The sequence below is a fragment of the Lactuca virosa genome, chromosome 4 (assembly GCF_052849685.1).
Source record: "Lactuca virosa cultivar CGN04683 chromosome 4, Lactuca_virosa_CGN04683_v6, whole genome shotgun sequence".
Taxonomy (NCBI): Eukaryota; Viridiplantae; Streptophyta; class Magnoliopsida; order Asterales; family Asteraceae; genus Lactuca; species Lactuca virosa.
The window spans coordinates 407,300,883-407,324,604 of NC_136429.1; positions in this window are offsets into that span (position 1 = coordinate 407,300,883).

The following is a 23,722-nucleotide window of genomic DNA, read 5'->3' on the forward strand; positions in this document are numbered from 1 at the left end:
AACTTTTGTGTATCACCATACACCTGATCAACCACTATTCGTGGAGTTTCTTCTTCCTTTGAAGATTTCTTTTCCTTCGAAATTTTCTCTTCATTTTCATCATCGCTATCATCAGTTTGACTGTCTTTGATATCAACGAAGTTCATATCACTAACTTTCGAAGTTGAAGGTATATCAATTTCTTTCTCAACCATCAAATCCTTAACTATTTCTTTTCCTTTAAATGTAGATGCAACATTAACAACAGACAACTAGGAACAATCAACATCCTCAAGTTCACTAATTTCACTAATATTGTCAGAATTATCTTCAATATCAGCAAAATTAGATTGAGAATCAGATGTTGAATTCTCAGTCTTTTTCAAAATTTGAATTTGTTCAGATTTAGTCAAAGTATCATTCACTATGTTAACTAATTCATTCGCATCAAGACATTCATCAATTTTGACAATTCCATATTTATATCTATCATCAGGAACTTTGTCAAAATCAGCTATAATTTGCTCACAATCATACAAAATATTATCTACCTTAGCTCTTTCGTATGCTAGAAAAGGTAGTAACTTTCTATGTTGCTCTTTACTTATTTCACATGAATGATGTAAATCAGTTAATTTTCCATATAGTCTTTTAGCAGCATTACAATAAATGTTTCTTTGTGCTAGCAAAAAGTTTGACATCACTTGATAAACTATCCCTATCACACATAATATTTGTTATTTGTAATTCCAAACAATCAATTTTACTTATTTTCATTTCTAATCGCTTTTTGGTCTCTAACAACTCCATTGACAACGTATTGGCCTCATTGCTAGCAGACACAACAATTGAATCAAAATAAGTAACCGTCTCATGAAAAGATATTAGTTCAGAATCATAAGCATGTGTAGGAATATTGAAAGATTCGAGAATTTTACGTACCTTTGTTGTCATTGGTGATTTGTCTGCTGTCTTGGATACGAAGCATCGTCCTTTCGCTTCGAATTCCTCGTCATCTAAGTCCTCCTCCATTTTCGCATACATTGCTCCATGTGTTGGATTCCACATTTCTTCATCATCTGATCCGGATGACCAGATTTGATATGTTCCATCTTCATCCTCATGTTCACCTTTTGCAACCAATGACAAGTTTTTGGCTTTTGCACGAACCTCCTCAAGCTTCTCTTCATAATACGCCTCATCTTTAACTTTATTTTTCCTCTCATCCTTCTTTCGAAGCATACAATTATTCGCAAGATGATTAGCTCCGTTGCAATAATGACAATCTACACCAGCATCACCTTTCAGCTTTTTCTCGATATTTCCTTCAGACATTTTCGAATCTTTCTTCTCAATTTTCTTTTTCTCCTCAACAACAGTTTTACTCACAACATTTCCTTTTACCTCAGCAAGCTTCGTCTTCGGATTGAACGACTTTTTGAAAAACTTCTTAACATGATTATTCGAGTAAAAAGCTATCGCCTCATCATCCGAATTCATGATGAATCCTTCTTCTTCCTCAGAATCACCATTTTCAGCTTCTTTCTCAGATATCTTTGACTCTAGTGCCAATGGACCTCCCAAATTCAGCTTCGTCTCCTCAGCAATTTCATTTACCTCAGGTTTGTGTGTCTTCAACTGATTGTACAAATCATTGAGAATTGATGTATCAAAACTTTGCTGATTCTTCACCATCATACTTACGCTTCTCCATTCTTTTCGAAGACCCATCACAAAAATGAGATTGAATTCCATTAAACTCCTGGTAATTCCATAGCGATTACAACGATAGATTAACTCGTTCAGTCGATCATAGTAGACTTCAATTGTTTCACCTTCTTTTTGTCTGAAATCTTTCAGCTCAACCAAACATTGTTTGACTGAATAGATTTTAGTCTTCTCACTTCCTTGAAACTTATCTTTCAGATTGTTCCAAATCTCCTTTGCAGTTGTACAACTCCTTACATAATTGTACACAACTGGAGGTAAAGCTCCTCGCAATTCTCTTATACACCTCTTCTCCAGTTTCTTCAGACGATCAGTTTGATTATCAACAACAGAACTTGTAGTAGATGAACCAATTGCTTGTACAGTCACTGGAACATTAACATTTCCAGTGATACATGACCATAATTCTTCCTCAAGACCATTCAGATAATCCTGCATACGATCAGCCCATTGATCATAGTATTCAGGGATTAGCATTGGAATTTTGGTTGATGATCCTAACAAATGAGAAAACGAGGTCATCGAATTGAGATTGAAACTCGAAATTGTTGTACGGAAGTTGATTTTGAAAATTCTTAAGGAGATTTGGAAATTTGAAAACAAACTAGTTGAATCAAACCGAAAATGCAAACTCGATTCAACAATTCAAATGCAGAATCAAATCACAGACTAAGATCTAAACAAATTTTTCACGATCAAAAAGTGCGGAAACTTTCAAACCAAAAATTTGATTCAAAAACTTTTTGAATGGATGAAAATTAGATCATAGATGTGATTCATGCTCTAAACCCTAACCCTAGATGCTCTAAACCCTAACCCTAGATGCTCTAAGCTCCAGCCGCCACCTCTCCCTTCCTCTATTCTCTAGTCGTCACATCCATGGTTGTTATGTCCGGCCGCTGCGTCCAAGCCAACCGACGGTGCAACCATGACAGCGATGAATAGCCTTCTGTGACGTTGGTTGTGTGGGTCGTCGGACCAAATAACACCGCTGCTGTCTCCATTGAATCCGGAAGATCATCCGTCGGGTACTGTCGCCGTTCCTCCGCCTCGCCATCGTAGCACCACCATAGTCGGTGGATGATGGCTACCGATTCACGTCATCTCTTGTATGGGTGACGTGCTACTGGGCTGTGAATCAAGAAGCAAACAACCACCATCACCGTGAGGTGGTGGCTTTCATCGCGAACACTGCTGCTGCCACCACAAAGCGACCGAGGTGGGTGCGTATCTGACGACAAGGCTTGGGTTCGTGTGTCTTGTGCTCGCGTTAGGTCGAAGTTACTTGGCTGGGAACCAAGAGAAGTCACTGCCACCACCGTGAGGTGGTGGCTGCCATTTCTAAAACCAAGGTTGTCGCCACCACTTGCGCTGGTGCCGCCTCCAGACGCCATATTGCTGTTGCTGCCGTTTTCCTGCCACAATCTACCACCACTTGCCGCCTCTAGGTCGTTGATGGATGGGTTTGCATGATCAGTTCATGCTTGTGTGTGTTTTGGCGTTGCTACTCGAGGGTGGTTGTACCCTTTTTCCCGGAAACCATGGAAAAACCACCATGGCTGCCAACCATGGTGGTTATCGCCACCTTTCTATTCTGCCACCACCAGCCGCCGCGTGGTGGTGGTTGTGTGTGTGTCTCTATGTGTGTTGTGTTTATATTAGTATGTGAGTGTGTGATATCGAGATTGGGTTGTAAACTTTAATCGGTGTCAGAATGATAATAAAAACTCAAAAACCACCACCGTAGGGTGGTAGTTGGCGCCTCCTGCCGCCACCAGCCGTCATGTTGGGTGGCAGTGTGCCTCGTTGATGTTTTGGACTCGTTTGAGATGCTTGGACAGAATGGGCATAAAGAAACCCTAATAGGCCAAAAGAAACCCTAATGGGCCCAATGAAGCCTAAATTAACCTAAAAGCCCAACCAATTGTCTAATGGGCTAGTATTGGGTTGGAAACCCTAATTAGGGTTTGGAAAACCCTAATGTCATGAAACCCTAATTTTGGGGATTGATCGGGACCTACGTTGGAATTAATTATTAAACCTAAAATAATAATTAATAATCGTTGGCGAATTAACCTAAAGCAATATTAGACTTAATGGATTAAGTCCTTAATGGGTTAAATAGGAACACTTAACCCTAATTGTCATTTCATGTGAAAACCCTAAATTTACTTGGGCCTTGTGTTGGGTTTTCCTATTGGGCCTTGGCGATTGGACTATTGATGGGCTGTCGAAGAACAAGTTAATGGACCAAAACAATTAGATGGGCTTTATGATAAGGCCCATGTGGGAGACTTCGGCCCAATTTGGAAAATTGGGCCATAGATGGGCCATAATTGGTCCTTTATGATTATGTGATATTGGGCCATAGGAATTGGATTGGAATAATTGGATGGGCCTTAAGGAAAGACCATGTAGAGGTCTGGGACCAATTTGGAAAATTGGGCCATATGTTGGGCTTTGGCCCATTATTTGACTTTTGGGCTTTTATAGTGTGTGTTGGACCTTGGGCTTGGAACCCAATTATTAATTGGGTATTGTTTGATGTTGACAGTTCGGGAATCTGTCAACCAGCAGCTGGAGTTTTATCTGCGGGACTTCAACAGTTTCAGGTGAGTTATCCTCACTATACTAAGGGATCTAAGGCACCAAGGCCGGCCTATTGGATTTGATATCCTAGTAGTTATTGATATGTTGAGTTTGAGTTAGTGATGTATGCCAGTTGATATGCTAGTCTGGTAGATCTGTAGGACTACTCGTGATACTGATTGATTATGTGTATGTGCATTTATCTGTTACATGTCGACATGTTATGTGAGATGGGTTGAGGTTGTATTGCTCCGTGCGGTAGCCAACAAACCCTAGAGAATTCCAGATATGAGCTGAGGGTCGGGCAAGGCATGCCAGACTCATACTGAGGACTAGGGAGCATTCCAGATACGAGCTGAGGGCCGGGTGGGTTTGCCAGGCTCGTATTGTGGGCTTGGAGGCAATCCAGATGTGAGCTATGAGCCCGGAAGGCAATCCAGACTCACACTGTGGGCCAGGGGTAATTCAGTCTATAAAGTTGTGGACCGTTGCATGTTGTATTGTTTCGTTATGCTATGTATTGATGTTATTGTTAGGTGGATTGTATGTGTATCGGTATTTTGGGGGTAACTCACTAAGCTTTGTGCTTACGGTTTCAGTTTATTGTTTCAGGTGCTTCAGATAACTTGGCAAGGCGAAGGCGTGACCGTACACATCCTCGTGTTTTGGACTTATGGTTTCTGGGATACTCTGATATTAAACTATTTTGAAAACACTTTGTAATAACTAATGGCTTTTGGATGTTTGAAAAAGTTTTAAATTGTCTTGATTTTTTTATGGGTGTTACAAAAAGCCACATCAGGGTGAGTACAGGTCATAACATACATGATCGAACCAACTACGGAAGCATATGGTACTCGACTCATCTCAGCTATTTCATCCTCTATACTCGGACTCTGAGTTTTACTCAGTTTGGTATTACATTGGATGGGTAAGTCACCTTTCTTGGAATCCATCATGTTGAATGTTTTCAACACCTTTTCCAAGTAGGTACTTTGACTAAGTCCAATTAGTCTTTTACTTATGTCTTTCAATATCCTTATCCCAAGAATATCGGCAGCTTCTCCGAGGTCCTTCATAGCGAAACACTTCCCAAGCCAGGATTTAACCTCCTGCAAGGTTGGGATGTCATTTCCTATGACTAGTATGTCATCCATATACAACACCAGAAAGCTAACGGTACTCCCACTAGCCTTGACATACACACAGGACTCATCCTCGCTTCTCGAAAATCCAAACTCTTTGTCTTTCTCATCGAAACAAAGATTCCATCTGCGAGATGCTTGTTTCAATCCATAAATGGATTTCTTAAGCTTATACACTATATTAGGATACTTTTCACTGACAAAACCCTCTGGCTGACTCATGTAAACATCCTCAGCCAACTTTCAATTAAGGAAAGCAGTTTTGACATCCATTTTCCATATTTTATAATCATGAAATGCAGCTATGGCTAGCATAACCCTAATAGATTTAATCTTCGCTACTGGTGAGAAGGTCTCATCATAGTCAACTCCCAGAGTTTGAGTAAAGCCCTTCGCAACTAGTCGCACCTTATATGTGTGCACTTTCCCCTCCATGTCGGTCTTCTTCTTGAAGATCCATTTGCACCCGACTGTCTTACAACCTGATACATTGTCAACCAAGTTCCAAAATTGATTGTCATACATGGACTGAATCTTGCTGTCCATAGCCTCTTTCCATTTAGCAGACTCGGGGCCTGCCATGGCTTCCTTGTAGTTGTTAGGTTCATCCAAATTTATCAGTGTGCTATCACAAATAAATGTATCACCCTCAGATTTTATATGGAAACCATACAACACAGGCGTAACACTAACTCTACTGGAACGCCTCAGTGGTACAGACTCGTCAATCGGCTCAACTGGAGTTTCCTCTTCAGGTTGATTGCTAGTGTTTGAGGTTCCTTCACCGCTTGACTCTTGAAGCTCTTCAAGTTCAATTTGCCTCCCACTGTCTCCTTGGCCTATGAGTTCTCTCTCACGAAAGAATACTCTCCTCCCAACGAAGACAACATTGTCACTTGGTCTGTAGAAGAGATAACCAAAGGATTTATGTTGGTAGCCGATGAAAATACACCGCTTACTACGAGGTTCGAGCTTGTCGTGAGTATCGCATCTCATGAAAGCCTCGCAACCCCAAACTTTTATATGTGCTAACGAGGGAACCTTCCCTGTCCTCATCTCGTGAGGTGTTTTGGCAACCTTCTAAGTTGGGACTAGATTGAGGATATGGGTGGCAGTCTCGAAGGCATACCCCCAGAATGATATAGGTAACGAAGCTCGACTCATCATGGAACGACCATGTCCAACAAGGTTCAATTGCGCCTCTTAGCCACACCATTAAGTTGTGGTGTCCTAGGTGGAGTCAATTATGAAACAATCCCACATTCCTTGAGGTAGTCTTGGACCTCGATACTAAGATACTCACCACCCCGATTGGATCGGAGCATCTTTATCTTCCTGCCCATCTGATTCTTCACTTCCTGTTTAAACTCTTTTAATCTCTCAAATGTTTCTGACTTATGTTTGATTAAGTATATATAGCCATATCTATTGTAATCATCAATAAAAGTCACATAGAAGCGGTTAGCATCCCTTGTGGTGGCTCTGAAAGGTCTACACACATCGGTGTGTATGAGATCCAACAAACCTTCACCCTTTTCACTAGTACCAGTGAAGGGTGACTTGGTCATCATTCCAAGTAAGTAAGATTCGCAAGTATCATCCGACCTTAAGTCGAATGACTCCAAAACTCCAGCCTTTTGGAGTTGGCCTATGCGCTTCTTGCTGACATGTCCAAGACGACAATGCCACAAGCATCATAGTTTCATATACACCATTACAAGGCATTGCTTTAAAATAAAAGACACCATTTTAAAAAGCATTAATAGCACCAATTTCATTATCAAATGAAAACTAAAACCTTGTTTGTACAAACCATGAAAGGAAATAATATTTCTCGCCATTTCAGACGAGTAGCGATAATTATTCAAATTTAATTCTATCCCACTACTAAGCAATAAAGAATAAACTCCAATCTTGGTGACAGGTGAAACCTTCCTATTCCCCATGATCAATTTGATCTTACCGTGCTCCACATCGTTACTTCTTCTTAGTCCCTGCAAATCAGAACAAATGTGAAATCCACAACCTGTATCAAGGACCCAAGAACAAGAATGTGATGAGTTATTAGATAGAATACTATAAATACCTACATGGGTGGCCTTAACCTTCCCATCTTTGACATCTTGCAAGTATTTGGGGCAGCTTCTCTTCTAGTGCCCTTTCTCATGAAAATAGAAACACTCTGCTTCCTTAGGAATGGTAGAAGGAGCAGCAGAACCAGCCTTGGTCCCACTTGAAGAGGATCCATCAAGAGACTTTCCCTTGTGGCTCTTAGAGGGAGCCTTCCTCTTCTTCCCCTTCCCATGTCCAATTGCCAAGACAGTGCAATAGTTGTAGGAGTAGAAACAAATTTACATTTGAGACTACTTTCAACAGTCTTCAAAAGGCCTTGAAGCTTGCTAAGTGTGACCTCCTCCTTATTCATATGATAAGGCATGTGGAACTGATAATAACATGGAGGTAAGTAGTGTAGAATAATATCTATGGCCAACTCCTCATCAAAGTTCACATTTAACTTAAGCAAGCGGTCCACAAACCATTGCATTTTCTGCAAGTGGGTCGTGATGGGTTCACCATCCTTCATCTTTGTTGTTATCATGGAGGCGATGATTTCATACCTCTCTTGACAAGAACTTTGATGGTATCTTTCCATCAGGTCTTGGTGCATCTAAAAAGGGTAGAAGTCCTCATAGGACTTTTGCAGTTCAGTTGTCATGGTGGCGAACATGATACAAGACACCTTGGTGGCGTCCTTCTTATGAGTCCTAAACTCAGTGATCTCCTCAGGAGTAGCAGACGACTCATCGATTTCCTTAAGCTCCTTATCGAGGACATATTCCTTGTCCTCATAACGAGTGACCATCCTGATGTTCCTAATCCAGTCATTGAAGTTGGTACCATCAAAGATGACTCTCCCACACAAGTTCATGAGAGACAAGGAGCCAGTAGGGTTTGAGCCAGAAGCAATGTTGGAAGACATCTGAAAAGAAGGAAAAAGTTTAGATTAGATAATAATCCTTAATATAACACCCAAAATGAAATATTAAGGCTAGGAACCAACACAATATTTTACAATTTGGAAGAGGGATGCTGTAATCCAAATGCAAAATATTTGAAGGTAGGTAAATGAAGATTTACCAAATTCCACCATGAAAAGCGAAATTGATTATTAAGTTTTAATTGGATTGAAATTACTAGATTCCTTTGAGATTCATTGAACTTTTCAATGGCATGTTTAAATCTTGATTATGCTTGGTACACTCGATGTCATTTATCTTCTAATCATGCAAATGTGCTTGGTACACTCGATGTCATTTATCATCTAATCAATGTGCCGGTTAACCACACACGCTCCATCGATGTCACACCCCAAAACCGAGAACGGCGGAATCCGTTCTGGGGTGGAGGACGTCATGTACAGTATCATAACAATGCATAATAGTAAAGACAAGCAACAACATCCATTGCATTAATATAATAATTGTAATACAAGCGTGTTCTGTACAGTTTGTTAGACACCAAAAGTATATTCAAAATAAAGAGGAGTCTTGTATGTGCTCCATCTTCTCAAAAGCTGCATCTGTACCTGTCTACTGATGACTTGAGAATACAAGTTATTTTGAAAGCGAGTATCAGCATAAAGCTGGTGAGTTCATGAGTATTTAGTGTCATTGCTTGTATAAAAATGATTACAACTATGCAGTATAATAATTGATCTCAATGTTGGAAAATAGTATGCTCCCTAGGAAAACCCTATGTTTTCCAGTAAAAGTGGTCTTCTACCAAGACCCGGTTGTATGTATGTTTGATCCATTGAAAATGTAAAAGTTTTCCCAGAGAAACTATTAGTAGGAAAATATAGTTTTAGACTTCATTCATGTAAAGTAATTGGAAAAATAGTGTTTTACTCCAGCAGTATCACTGCCAACTAATGAAATGAAAATACAGACTCCAGGTAGTATTAGATGTACAATACACTTCGGGGAGTCTATTTTGCCTTTAATTCTTAATGTATTAATTAAAGGTCGAAATGTGAACTTGTATGTAACCATGCTGATTGACGATCGAATCCCTGATGACCCTCCGAGTCATCTGTAGAAATTTGACATTTTGTCACCCCTGGGCCTAGTCGGCTCGGACTGTAGCTAGCAGTCGGGATGTGGGAGTGTCTGTCACGTATAGATCTATACACATAATTCCCGCTCTCCCTCCAGGAGACTCTGGTTACGCGGTGATAGCACAAAGACGTGTCGTATCGAGAAATAGTATGTCACATTCAATTTTAGTAAGTTCTCTTGTGTAATGTATAATGTACTTTCTAGTATAATGTATAGATTGTTCTCTTGCATAATGTATAGTATTCTCTTTGTATATAGTATTCTCCTTGTATATAGTATTTAACATGTATTAACTCATAACAGCACTGACTCTAGTAGTCGTCATGGCAATAGTAGTATTGAGTAGTAATCCTTAACTATACCTATTATAGTGATGTAGTAATGTTGATTGCATGCCTTTGATACCCAAAGGCATTGAAACTGATATGAAAACTTTTATATCTGACACAAATATATAAGATATATAACTAAGAATTCAACGAGAGTCGGACTAATAACAAAATACCCTAAGCCCACAATCAAACAAGAACAGGAAATAAGATGAGCTATTAGTCCTAAGTCCTTCAAATCTTACTTATATAAATATATTAGTGTAGACATTGTTTGAGAATAAAAAGAGTTTAAAAGAGTTTGGAAATAGTTTTATAACAATTTAACATACAAATGAATTTGATAATCATTTGAAACAGTTTGGTTGACAAAGCAGTGGCAAATATAGAAAATCCTTTTTGGTTGCAAGTTATAAATCACATGTGATTGATACTATAACTTATTTGATTCAACTTGTATTCCCCCCCCATAAAAGCATTTAAAAACATTTAAAAGGTTAATTAAGGGGTATGAACTCACCTGCAATGAGTGAAGTGGATGGAAGTGTCGGGTAGGATGCTAGGTGTCAAGTGTGTTGGATAAGGTGTCTAAGTCCATAACTTATTCGGTATATACTTGACCCGACCCGGCATAGTCCATTTGGGTTGCACTTCACCCAAACTGTTTATGGATAATTTTATGAGAATTGTATACTTACGATTTATTAATATATTATAAGTTATAATATATTAATATAAAGTCATGTTATTTAATTAGTTTTAATCTTGAATTAATTATGAATTGATTTAGTGATTAAAAGGAAGACTAATTAAATCATGGGCTATTGTATTTATATGGTGTGGGCTAATGCTCATTTGTTAATGGGCTAAGCTTATATGGAAGTCCATGGATGATCCATGGAGCTTTTAACCCATGGATCCTTGGAAGAGGAAAAGACATGGGTTATTAGGGTTTCACCCTAACCATGCACACTATATAAACAAGCTTATGTTGCATGAAAAAGAGACTAATGTGTGTGTAAGTGTGGTGGCCAAAATCAAGAGTTAGTATACTCTCTCATACATTTTCCAAGTTTGTGGTGATTTCAAAATCAAGAGTTAGTATACTCTCTCATACATTTTCCAAGTTTGTGGTGATTTGTGATTTCCATTTGAGGCATTCACATTATTGGTGCTTAGCTCTCAAACTCCAAGGAATCAACAATCAACAAAAGGTATGTAATTCATCTAGTTCTTTTATGGTTAAAAGTACCCCATGCCATGCTAGATAGGTTACAAACCTTGGAAAATAATATTTTGCATGTATCTTAGACAAACATAGATCTAAGGTTTAATAGGGTTGCATGTACACTTAGGAAGTGTTAGAATGCTCAAAACCCAACAGTGGTATCAGAGCCTAGGCTTGTTTGTTTGATACTTGATGCAAAATAGTGATAAAAAGTCGATTTTTTGCTGTCTGACTGATGAACTCGCCGAGTCCATGGGGGGACTCGTTGAGTTCATGTGTAAACTCATCCTACTCGCCGAGTAGGTTCGTGCACTCGGCGAGTAGGAGCCTCAGAATGCAGTTTTTCGACTTTTGCTGCTAGAAATGGACTAGAAACATTGCCCTAAACTGTTTTGGTGTTTTAAAACTTGTTTTAGTTGGTGTAATGGTAGTAAGGTTTAAAACACTTATCAAATGTAACATTCAGTGACATAAAGTAAGGTTTAAAACAACTCTTAGAGTCATAATCCAAGATTGTAACATTGAGTGACATAAAGTAAGGTTTAAAACACTTATCAAATGTAGTGTAAAATGTTTTCTACTCCTGTACATTTGAAATTGGTAAGTTGTGATGTCTTGAATGAGACAAAGACCAATTAAGACCAATTGTATGAAGTGTTAGTCTTGATAAGAATCCGTACTATCCCTTAAATATTTGTTTTGTCAAGGAATGGTTCTTGACTAGGGAAACTTATATGTCAAGAGGACAGTGGGAGTCTTAAAGATCCTGAAAGGATTTCAAGATTTAATCAAGAGTAAAAACTGAGTTTTATCACTAGCACACGACTTAAGGTTTGAAACCTATTAAGTTGACATAATTCTTGTTTCTGTGTCTGTTCCTATTAAGTTGACTATGCATATGAGTTCTGTTAGTTCTAAACTGTGTGCATAACAGCTTGGAAGCATTGGTGGGCCTTGTGCTACCAGATGACAAGAAATTAAGATTGAACAAGTTCAATCCATGTAAGGGTGAATTTGTTACTAACCTTGTCTTGTGATTATGGTTTTGACAAATTCACATGGATAGGAACTCATACACCATAAAATCTGAGTGTCATAAGGTTTCTCTCTGATTCATGAAAATGATGGTGAGGAAATTCTTTCACTAAGAAGATTTTAAGTAGATAGCAATTGTGATGTTTGCATTCTCAAATTCGTTAGTGGAGCGTGTGTGGTTAACCGGCACACTAACATGGACTTGTGAGAAATGGCAAAGGTCTAAACAATTAAGACTATGATTACGGCATCCCTTTTCATAGTTCTGGAAATTGTTTAGACACACATGTGAGCTATCTAAGAAAGGGTGTACGAATCTAAATTTCAGGAGTCCAGCTGATTTTTGGAAATATGTCAGAGCTAGTGGGAGCATAAGTGTTATGCTGATAATCATCATGTTAGTGGGAGCATGATTATTATGTTTAGTGTTGCAAGTTAGCAATGTTAATTATAGAAAAACAAAAGTTTCAATTCGTAATGTTGTAGGGGTTGAAAAAGTTGTTTTGCTATAATTACGGGAGAGGAAATTATACTTCATTTCAATTCTAAAAGCTTAGATTGAGTTTTTAATCATCTTTAGTCAAGGATATATATATGAATTTTATGTTGGAATGGTTCAACATAAGGAAATTCTATATATATTGCGTTCTCAAATTCGATTATGATTACGGCATCCCTCTTCATAGTCGATTTTTGAAAACATGGCAAATAAAAAAATATTGTAGCAAAAGACTGATCTAGTATCAGGTCTTTATGTGAGACATCATGAATCGTGTCCCATATGCTTCGGATATAGGATCGGTCACATGTGCTATAATATTTATCAGTTCTAAATTTTTCAAAATGCTTAGAGCATTAAGAGGGAAAAATGAATAGAACCGGATATGACTAAAATGATTAAGCAATTGTCGAGGACTATCTAAGGCTCACCAAAGATTGGTTGCTCAGGGACAGTTGGAAGTAGAGTGTTAAATTTCGGAAGGACCATATGGATATATTCTGAAAAGAGGTAGCTCTTGTTCAGATATGATAATCAAAATAGGAATATGGAAATTTTCCATATTGGGAGTTGGATATTAAGAATCTATGAGAAAGTTAGAAACTTTTATGCAAGAAGGATGTTCAAAGCAATGTACTTTGAATATGAGAGTTCATTTCCATAGAGTTGATCTCCTTTGGAATCCTCTGTAATGACTGATGACAAGGTTTTGGTGACCTGGTGCATAATCATTACGAGAGGATCAGTGCATATAAGTTTAAAATCTAACAGTTTTTTGGTAAATGGTAGGAATTAGGAATTCTTACATTTACAATAAGGATTTGGGATTGTGAAATGAGCATCATTGGAATCATGTTCAATTGATCTGTTTCACAAAGTAAAGATCATAGACAAACATAGTGTGCATACTTGGAGTATGGCATAACTATTGTTTAGAAAAACAAAGTGTACATGCTAGGAGCATGGGACGACTGTTGTTTTTGTTCAAGTATTAAGTTGATTATTTGAAACATTATACAATGAATAATGTGTAATCAATATGGTGATAAATAAAAGGTGGTTTTATTTATATTCAAAAGGGTTCTGAGACCATATTGGATTCGATTATTATTGTGTTTCACTTTGCATGTTTTGACTTCCAGAATAGCTAGGTTATTCTTTCCGAATGACTAAGTTATTTAAACACTCCACAGTCGTTCATATGTTGGAAGTAGGTATGAATTAAGACTGTCATGAATCGAGTTTGTAGATGGCTAAACGTGTTTAGACATAGCAATGGTTGCTACAACATTCATGAGTACTCATAAGTTATGAGTATTGGAATTAACCCACGCTCACTTGTATCACTTCATGGAATTTATCTCGAGTGATCGTGAGACGGTAATATCATATAAGTCTTCAAACCTAGAGATATGAGTTGTTACCTATGAGTTGGTTGTGCATTGATTGCACGTAAACGCATCAGTAACTTGATGTTATAAAACGTGCCTTTGTGTATAATTCAACAAGTAGTAGAAACAAGTATATGAGTCGAAGTTTATCTGTTCCTTCTAGTCCTTGGAGGATTAGAAGCGATATCTGGGCCCCTCGATGATTTTGTTTTGACCTGTGTACCGGGCCCGGTCAGAACCTAATTGATGTGTTCAATTTAGTTCTTTGTCAAACAAATCGCAAAATCGGGAAACAAACTGCTGGACAATAAGTACGACGTTGTTCCATGTATTTGTACGGCTGATATCATGAGAGCAGAGGATTATATGATCACTTATCTAAAATGGCGCTTCATAGTTCAACAGAGTTTTCGAGAGCTACGATTGCTGGTTGGTTCCTGAAGTAACATACGCAAATACAGTTATTAGACTTATCCAAGTGGGAGACTGTTGGATAAGGTGTCTAAGTCCATAACTTATTCGGTATATACTTGACCCGACCCGGCATGGTCCATTTGGGTTGCACTTCACCCAAACTGTTTATGGATAATTTTATGAGAATTGTATACTTACGATTTATTAATATATTATAAGTTATAATATATTAATATAAAGTCATGTTATTTAATTAGTTTTAATCTTGAATTAATTATGAATTGATTTAGTGATTAAAAGGAAGACTAATTAAATCATGGGCTATTGTATTTATATGGTGTGGGCTAATGCTCATTTGTTAATGGGCTAAGCTTATATGGAAGTCCATGGATGATCCATGGAGCTTTTAACCCATGGATCCTTGGAAGAGGAAAAGACATGGGTTATTAGGGTTTCACCCTAACCATGCACACTATATAAACAAGCTTATGTTGCATGAAAAAGAGACTAATGTGTGTGTAAGTGTGGTGGCCAAAATCAAGAGTTAGTATACTCTCTCATACATTTTCCAAGGTTGTGGTGATTTGTGATTTCCATTTGAGGCATTCACATTATTGGTGCTTGGCTCTCAAACTCCAAGGAATCAACAATCAACAAAAGGTATGTAATTCATCTAGTTCTTTTATGGTTAAAAGTACCCCATGCCATGCTAGATAGGTTATAAACCTTGGAAAATAATATTTTGCATGTATCTTAGACAAACATAGATCCAAGGTTTAATAGGGTTGCATGTACACTTAGGAAGTGTTAGAATGCTCAAAACCCAACAAAGTGAGGATTTGAACACACATACGGATCCTATGTAACATGTAGTGATACATAAATGTATCTAATTAGTTATTTAATCACTAATTAGGTAAGTAAAGACACTCTAATGTATGAAGACACTTTGTTTCAAGTGCAAGGAGTGCTAAAAGTTGCATCTAAGGAGTGTATGGCCTCACTATGGAGTTTACACTTCAATTGGTTACACCTAAGTGTGTTTACGGTTTCTGGACCATTGTCCCCATGAGTTTACGGCCGTAAACTCATGGTAATGGTGCCATTGGGTGTTCAAAGGTCTTAAACTACTCAAGGAATTGTGCTAGACTCGAATCCATGCCTTAGGAAGTGATTGGGGCTAGAAATGGACACTTCTTGGAGTTTACGGTCCTTGGACCACTCCCTTGGGAGTTTACGGCCGTAAACACATGAGTTTACGGTCGTAAACTCATGTTGGTTCATTTCTCTTGTGTTTTGGTGGTTCTAGGCTATGCATGCAAGGTTCTAGTCATTTACACAAGCATAGGAAGGTTTTTAAGGCACTTAAACATTCTTAGAAGGTGTTTATGGTTTTGGGAGGCCTTCCCAGACCGTAAACTCATGTTTGTCTCATCCTTACACGTTTTTGGGGTTCCTAGTTCATGCATGTAAGTCCTTAGTTCATTACACAAGTATTGGAAGGACTTTGGAGCTTCAAAACCCTTCTTTGGGGTGTTTACGGTTTTGGAATGTTCCAAAACCGTAAACCCATGTTCTTGGGGTTTTTGGGTGTTTAATCCATGAATACTAAGCCAATAACTAGTTAGATGAAGTATACTTACTTATAGGAAGCTTGTAGAGGTGTTTTAGGACCCGAAAACGCAAATGTGCTCTTGGTGTTCTTGAAGATTTGAAGATTCTTTGAAGATCTAAGTAAAAATCGGAATCCTTTGGATGAGAAGGTGTAGAAACACTAGATTAAGTGTTGTTTAAAAGTATCTAGGAAGAAAACTTACATTTTTGGGCGGATTTGGAAGAAGAAGATGATGATACTTGAGAGAAAAACTTGTGTTCTTGAGTGGAAGGTGGAAAAAAGTGAGGGCAAGGGGTAAACCCATGTTATAAGCATGAGTGCATGGGGAAAGGGTGTTTACGGCCCAAACACCCCATGTTTGGCCGTGAACACCAAGCTAAGGTGTCGGGTTGCCCGGTTTATTAAACGCCACTAATTACGTCACTTCCATTTATTAAATCGTTTGACGAAAACTAAAATAGAACACCAAACGGGTTTAAATCCGGCCAAAAATGTACTGAAATGTTTTTATCTAATATTTGAAGTGTTTGACTGTGGAAATTATACAAATCAAAATTTCGGGTTGTCACATCATCCCCCCGTTAGAGGGAATTTCGTCCCGAAATCAGAGTTCAAGCAACTAAGTTATTATACAATAACTAAGTAAAAAGATGAGGATATTTAAGTCTCATTTGATCCTCGCGCTCCCAAGTGAACTCCAGTCCTCGCTTGGCGTTCCAGCGAACCTTCACAATTGGGATGCGGCTTTGTTTCGTTCGTTTGACCTCTCGGTCCATAATTTCCACGGGTTCTTCCACGTAGTTGAGGCTTTCGTTGATCTCGATCTCGTCGAGTGGGATTACAAGAGTCTCGTCGGATAGACACTTTTTCAAGTTCGAGACGTGGAAGGTAGGATGTACGTTACTAAGTTCGCAGGGTAGATTGAGTCTGTACGCTACGAGGCCGATTCTAGCGAGAATCTCACAATGCCCTATGTATCTTGGATTTAGCTTTCCACGCTTTCCGAAGCGTATTAAGCCCTTCCAGGGTGAGACTTTCAAAAGGACCCGGTCTCCCACCTGGAATTCCAAGGGTTTCCTTCATTTGTCTGCGTAGCTTTTCTGTCGGTCTCTGGAGGCTTTCAATCGTTCACGGATCTGAACGATCTTCTCCGTTGTTTCCCGAATGATCTCTGGCCCTGTGAGAGTGCTTTCAGGAACTCGTCCTTTAGCTAATTGAGTGTCACCCACCTCAGCCCAGCACAGAGGGGACCTGCACTTTCGGCCGTAGAGAGCTTCGAATGGAGCGACTTTGATGCTCGTGTGATAACTGTTGTTGTAGGAAAATTCGACAAGGGGTAAGTGGGTATCCCAAGCCTTACCAAAGTCGATCACACAGGCTCGCAGCATATCTTCCAGAGTTTGGATGGTTCTCTCACTTTGTCCGTCAGTCTGAGGATGGTAGGCTGTACTCATGTCCAGCCTCGTTCCCAGGGAGCTTTGTAGGGACTGCCAGAACCTCGAAGTGAATCTGCTATCCCTATCGGAGGTAATAGATATAGGAACACCATGCAGTCGCACGATCTCCCTGATGTATGTTCTTGTGAGTTTCTCCATCTTGTCAGTTTCTTTGATGGGTAGGAAGTGTGCGGACTTGGTCAATCTATCGACGATGACCCATATGGTATCAAGCCCACCCGTTGTCTTGGGTAGCCTGGTTATGAAGTCCATAGTGATCCGCTCCCACTTCCATTCAGGTATCTCCGGTTGTTGGAGTAGACCTGATGGTTTCTGGTATTCGACCTTGACCTTAGCGCAAGTAAGGCATTTACTTACGAAGGTAGCGATCTCCGCTTTCATATTAGGCCACCAGTATAATTTCTTGAGATCCAGATACATTTTATCTGAACCCGGGTGGACGGAATATCGAGTGTTGTGCACCTCCTTCATGACCAAGTCTCTGAAGCCACCGTGTCTCGGGGTCCAGATCCGGTCCATGAGATATAAGGTTCTGTTACCCTTGACATGTAGGTTCTTATCCATTCCTCGCAGGGATTCCCCTGCTATATTTTCAGGTTTCAAGGCTTCGAACTGAGCCTCCTTTATTTGTGCGGAGAGACGCGAATGGATAGTCATTGTTAATGACTTGACTCTTCGACCAGAATAATCTTTCCGACTTAGAGCGTCTGCTACTACGTTGGCTTTACCCGGATGATAACGAATTTCACATTCGTAGTCATTGAGTAGCTCGACCCACCGTCGTTGTCTCATGTTGAGTTCTTTCTGGTTGAAGATGTGTTGGAGGCTTTTGTGGTCGGTATAGATGATGCTCTTCGTACCATACATATAGTGTCCCCAGATCTTTAGGGCGAACACAACCGCTCCTAGTTCGAGGTCGTGCGTGGTGTAGTTGACCTCGTGTGCCTTCAGCTGTCTTGAGGCGTAGGCGATGACTTTACCTCGTTGCATCAGAACACAGCCGAGCCCCTGATTGGATGCATCGCAATATACTACGAAGTCTTCTATCCCTTCGGGGAGGGACAGTATCGGTGCGGTGCACAAGGCTTGTTTTAGGGTTTGGAATGCCTTCTCTTGTTTCTCTACCCAGTCAAAGGCCACGCCTTTCTAGGTCAATGTCGTAAGAGGCTTCGCAATCCGAGAGAAATTTTGAATGAACCTTCGGTAGTAGCCAGCGAGGCCTAGAAATTGGCGAATTTTTGTAGGCGTCTTCGGTGCTGACCAGTTCTCAATAGCTTTAATCTTGGATGGGTCCATGTGGATTCCTTCTTCGCTAACCACGTGTCCTAAGAATTCGACTCTTCGGATCCAAAATTCGCACTTAGAGAACTTTGCGTAAAGCTTCTCCGATCGTAGGGTTTCCAGGACTTGTCGCAGATGATCGCTATGCTCTTCCTTACTTCTAGAGTAGATAAGTATATCATCAATGAAGATGATGACAAACTGATCCAAGTAAGGACGGCATACTCTATTCATCAAGTCCATGAAGACTGCGGGCGCGTTGGTTAGTCCGAAGGGCATCACTACGAACTCGTAGTGTCCGTAACGAGTTCGGAAGGCTGTCTTCGGTACATCCTCCTCTAGCACTCGTAACTGGTGATACCCGGACCTTAGATCAATCTTGGAAAAGTAACTCGCCCCTTGCAATTGGTCAAATAAATCGTCTATACGAGGAAGAGGGTAACGATTCTTGACCGTCAGCTTGTTGAGTTCTCTGTAGTTGATGCACATACGGAACGATCCGTCTTTCTTCTTTACGAAAAAGACGGGTGCTCCCCAGGGTGAGAAGCTTGGTCTTATAAAGCCCTTGTTGAGCAGTTCGTTAAATTGACCGGACAGTTCTTGCATCTCAGCAGGCGCTAGGCGATAAGGCGATTTTGCTACGGGGGTAGCTCCGGGGAGTAAGTCGATTCGGAACTCGACCTGACGTTGCGGAGGTAAACCTGGTAGCTCCTCTGGAAAGACGTCGGGAAAATCGCGTACTACGGGGAAGTCTTTTAGGTCTTTCGTTTTCTGTCTCGTGTCGACGACGTGTGCAAGGAATGCATGATATTCCTTACACAGGTACTTCTGAGGTTGAATACTAGAGATGATACGAAGACTCGTACTGGGTTTGTCTCCGTAGATCATTAAGGTTTCTTTATTAGGTAGGTTTAGACGGATGGCTTTGTCGAAACACAGGATATCGGTACGGTGGAGACTCAGCTAGTCCATGCCTATGATGACATCAAAACTCTTGATCGCTACCGGTATGAGGTCGATTGGAAACGAATGATTATCTAGCGTGAGGGTACAACTTATGTAGATTTCGTTAGAACTTTCTGTCTTGCCGTTAGCCATTTCTACGACGAAGGTTTCTTTCAATGATTGCGGTGATTGTTTGAGTAAGTGTTTAAAGTTTTGATTTACGAAACTTCTTTCTGCCCCACTATCGAATAGAATACAAGCATAAGAGTTATCGAGAAGGAACGTACCCGTGACTACGGTGGGGTCTGCTACAGCCTCATTATGGCCAATAGCAAGTAGTCTACCTGCTCCTCCCGCGTAGCCAGCCTTTGGACAGTTTCTTTTGAAATGTCCGACTTCGCCACAACCATAGCAGGCCTGGCTTGCTCCCAAACTAGGAATTTGGGAAATGGGTTTGGGAGGTGCTCTGCAAAACCGGACGGTATGGCCCTTCCGGTCGCAATTGGTGCAGTGCATCTCACGGCAGGGGTCGTTATGATGGAAAGAGCACTTATCGCACTTGGGTAGATTCCCCGCATATGTTTTGGCGGGCACAGGGGCAGTAGGAGTAGTGGCAGCGTGGACAGCCACTGTTTGTTGGTTATTGGAAGAGGATTTGGCTGATTTTCCTTTCTTTCAATCCCACCGCTTTCTTTTGTTGTTGGAGGTGTGGGTTGGGGCAGAAGTGGTGGTTGTAGTAGCTGATGGAGTGGAGGGAACTTCATGATCAATCAGCCTTTGGGCCAATTCCTTGGCACTTTCGAAGGTCGCAGGTTTTGATGATAGAACGTTCCCTCGATATGGGGGTACTAGACTCCAGATGTATCGCTCGATCTTTTTGCTTTCGGTGGGCACCATGTTAGGGCATAGAGCCACCAAGTCGCAGTACCTGGCCGTATAGGCTACGATGTCAGTACTCTGCATTTTGAGGTTCCAGAGTTCCTCCTCAAGTTTCTGAACCTCGCCCCTCGGGCAGTACTCCCTCATCATGAGCTCTTTCAGTGTGTCCCAGCCCATGGCATTGGCTGTGACCAGGGAGAGTGATTTGACATGGCCATTCCACCATGTTAGGGCCCTTTGAGTGAATGTGCAAGCAGCAAATTTTATCTTGCTTCCTTCGGGGCATGAGCACATTTCGAAGATCGCTTCGGTTCTCTCAATCCATTGGGACAGTGCAAGGATCCCTCCGGTTCCATTGAAGTAAGTAGGTTTGCAGCTGATGAAATCCTTATAGGTGCACTCTCGTGCACGTGGGTGGATTTCACCATGGCTGGAGTTTGTGCCAGTTCCCGCTCCACTAACACCACCAGAGTTGACTTGCGCCAGCGCGGCGGTCACAGCTGCAGTCACAGCTACTTGAAACATCACCGGGTCGAACTGCGGTGGGGGAGGTGGTGGTGGTGTTTGATCCACAGGCGTGCGTCTGGTCGGACGCTTGCGAGGAGGCATCTTTTACTGAAAAAAATTTAAAAGATGAGACAACAGTGATAATCAATTGTAAGTATGATGAGAGTGTTTCATGGATTAAGTCGCCATAGTCCAACAATTAGATAGATGCATATCAATAGAGTAAGAAAACACAATAGCATGAACTTCCAAATAGATTAGACAACTGCCAATATTACTTGGTATTACTGATGTAAAATGAGTTCAGGAACCACGACCTAACAATTGGTCTTACATCAAACCATAAGGAGAATGTTGACAGTTTAGGGGGGCTAGTTATAGTACTCTCAAAGTCGGGAATGTTTTACAAACAGGTGAGACAGAGGTATTGAAGGGGAAGGTTATTATTCTTAGGAAGAGAGAGGATGAGTAGATAATCTTCTGCTGGCGACGGGCACCCCTCTCTGGGTTACCCTTGAATCAGCCATTGTATCTATGCGAGAATGGAGAGAAGATAGTTAGTAGACGTACTAATCCTAAGATACTTATAAGATGATCGTTATTAGTCGACCCGATACTTGCATAGTGCATACCAATTACATGTAATCGAGACAGGATAGACCTTCAAATAAGTGACCCTAACTCTAAATCCACAACCAAACAAGGAACAGGAAGTAAAGCAAAGATCACAGATTCTCAGTCTATAGCGTCTTAGTCACATGTAACTGTAGTGTATCACTTAGCAACTATTGCCCTACTAGTAACGACCTTTTTAGTTCTCACATATGTAAATTACAGGAAATGCAGAATACTCCTATAGTATTCTTGTTCAAATGTTCTTGTAGTAGTGTTGGTGAGTTTTTAGTCTTGCTGTAACACCACAACCATTCTTAGGCACATGCTAGTCACTCCTAGGAAAATGTAGTTGATCAGGCTACATCCACCCAGATTTGACCATATGTCTCTAAGCCCAATTGTGTTGTTCAACAATCTTAATACTTTTGTTCTGTTCTAGTATGATACTGGCCCTTTGTATGAATGGATTGTACATATATATACTTAGTTAAATATTTTATTATTAAAAAGTATATATTCTTGTTCAGAGTGTTTTAATCCCAATGTGTTTATAGTTCGTATATCTTTTATGAGTTGATATACTCAATTCACTATAAACAATGCTCTGATACCAATCTGTCACACCCCAAAACTGAGAACGGCGGAATCCGTTCTGGGGTGGAGGACGTCATGTACAGTATCATAACAATGCATAATAGTAAAGAAAAGCAACAACATCCATTGCATTAATATAATAATTGTAATACAAGCGTGTTCTGTACAGTTTGTTAGACACCAAAAGCATATTCAAAATAAAGAGGAGTCTTATATGTGCTCCATCTTCTCAAAAGCTGCATCTGTACCTGTCTACTGATGACCTGAGAATACAAGTTATTTTGAAAGCGAGTATCAGCATAAAGCTGGTGAGTTCATGAGTATTTAGTGTCATTGCTTGTATAAAAATGATTACAACTATGCAGTATAATAATTGATCTCAATGTTGGAAAATAGTATGCTTCCTAGGAAAACCCTATGTTTTCCAGTAAAAGTGGTCTTCTACCAAGACCCGGTTGTATGTATGTTTGATCCATTGAAAATGTAAAAGTTTTCCCAGAGAAACTATTAGTAGGAAAATATAGTTTTAGACTTCATTCATGTAACGTAATTGGAAAAATAGTGTTTTACTCCAGCAGTATCACTGTCAACTAATGAAATGAAAATACAGACTCCAGGTAGTATTAGATGTACAATACACTTCGGGGAGTCTGTTTTGCCTTTAATTCTTAATGTATTAATTAAAGTTCGAAATGTGAACTTGTATGTAACCATGCTGATTGACGATCGAATCCCTGATGACCCTCCGAGTCATCTGTAGAAATGTGACATTTTGTCACCCCTGGGCCTAGTCGGCTCGGACTGTAGCTAGCAGTCGGGATGTGGGAGTGTCTGTCCCGTATAGATCTATACACATAATGCCCGCTCTCCCTCCAGGAGACTCTGGTTACACGGTGATAGCACAAAGACGTGTCGTATCGAGAAATAGTATGTCACATTCAATTTTAGTAAGTTCTCTTATGTAATGTATAATGTACTTTCTAGTATAATGTATAGATTGTTCTCTTGCATAATGTATAGTATTCTCTTTGTATATAGTATTCTCCTTGTATATAGTATTTAACATGTATTAACTCATAACAGCACTGACTCTAGTAGTCGTCATGGCAATAGTAGTATTGAGTAGTAATCCTTAACTATACCTATTATAGTTATGTAGTAATGTTGATTGCATGCCTTTGATACCCAAAGGCATTGAAACTGATATGAAAACTTTTATATCTGACACAAATATATAAGATATATAACTAAGAATTCAACGAGAGTCGGACTAATAACAAAATACCCTAAGCCCACAATCAAACAAGAACAGGAAATAAGATGATCTATTAGTCCTAAGTCCTTCAAATCTTACTTATATAAATATATTAGTGT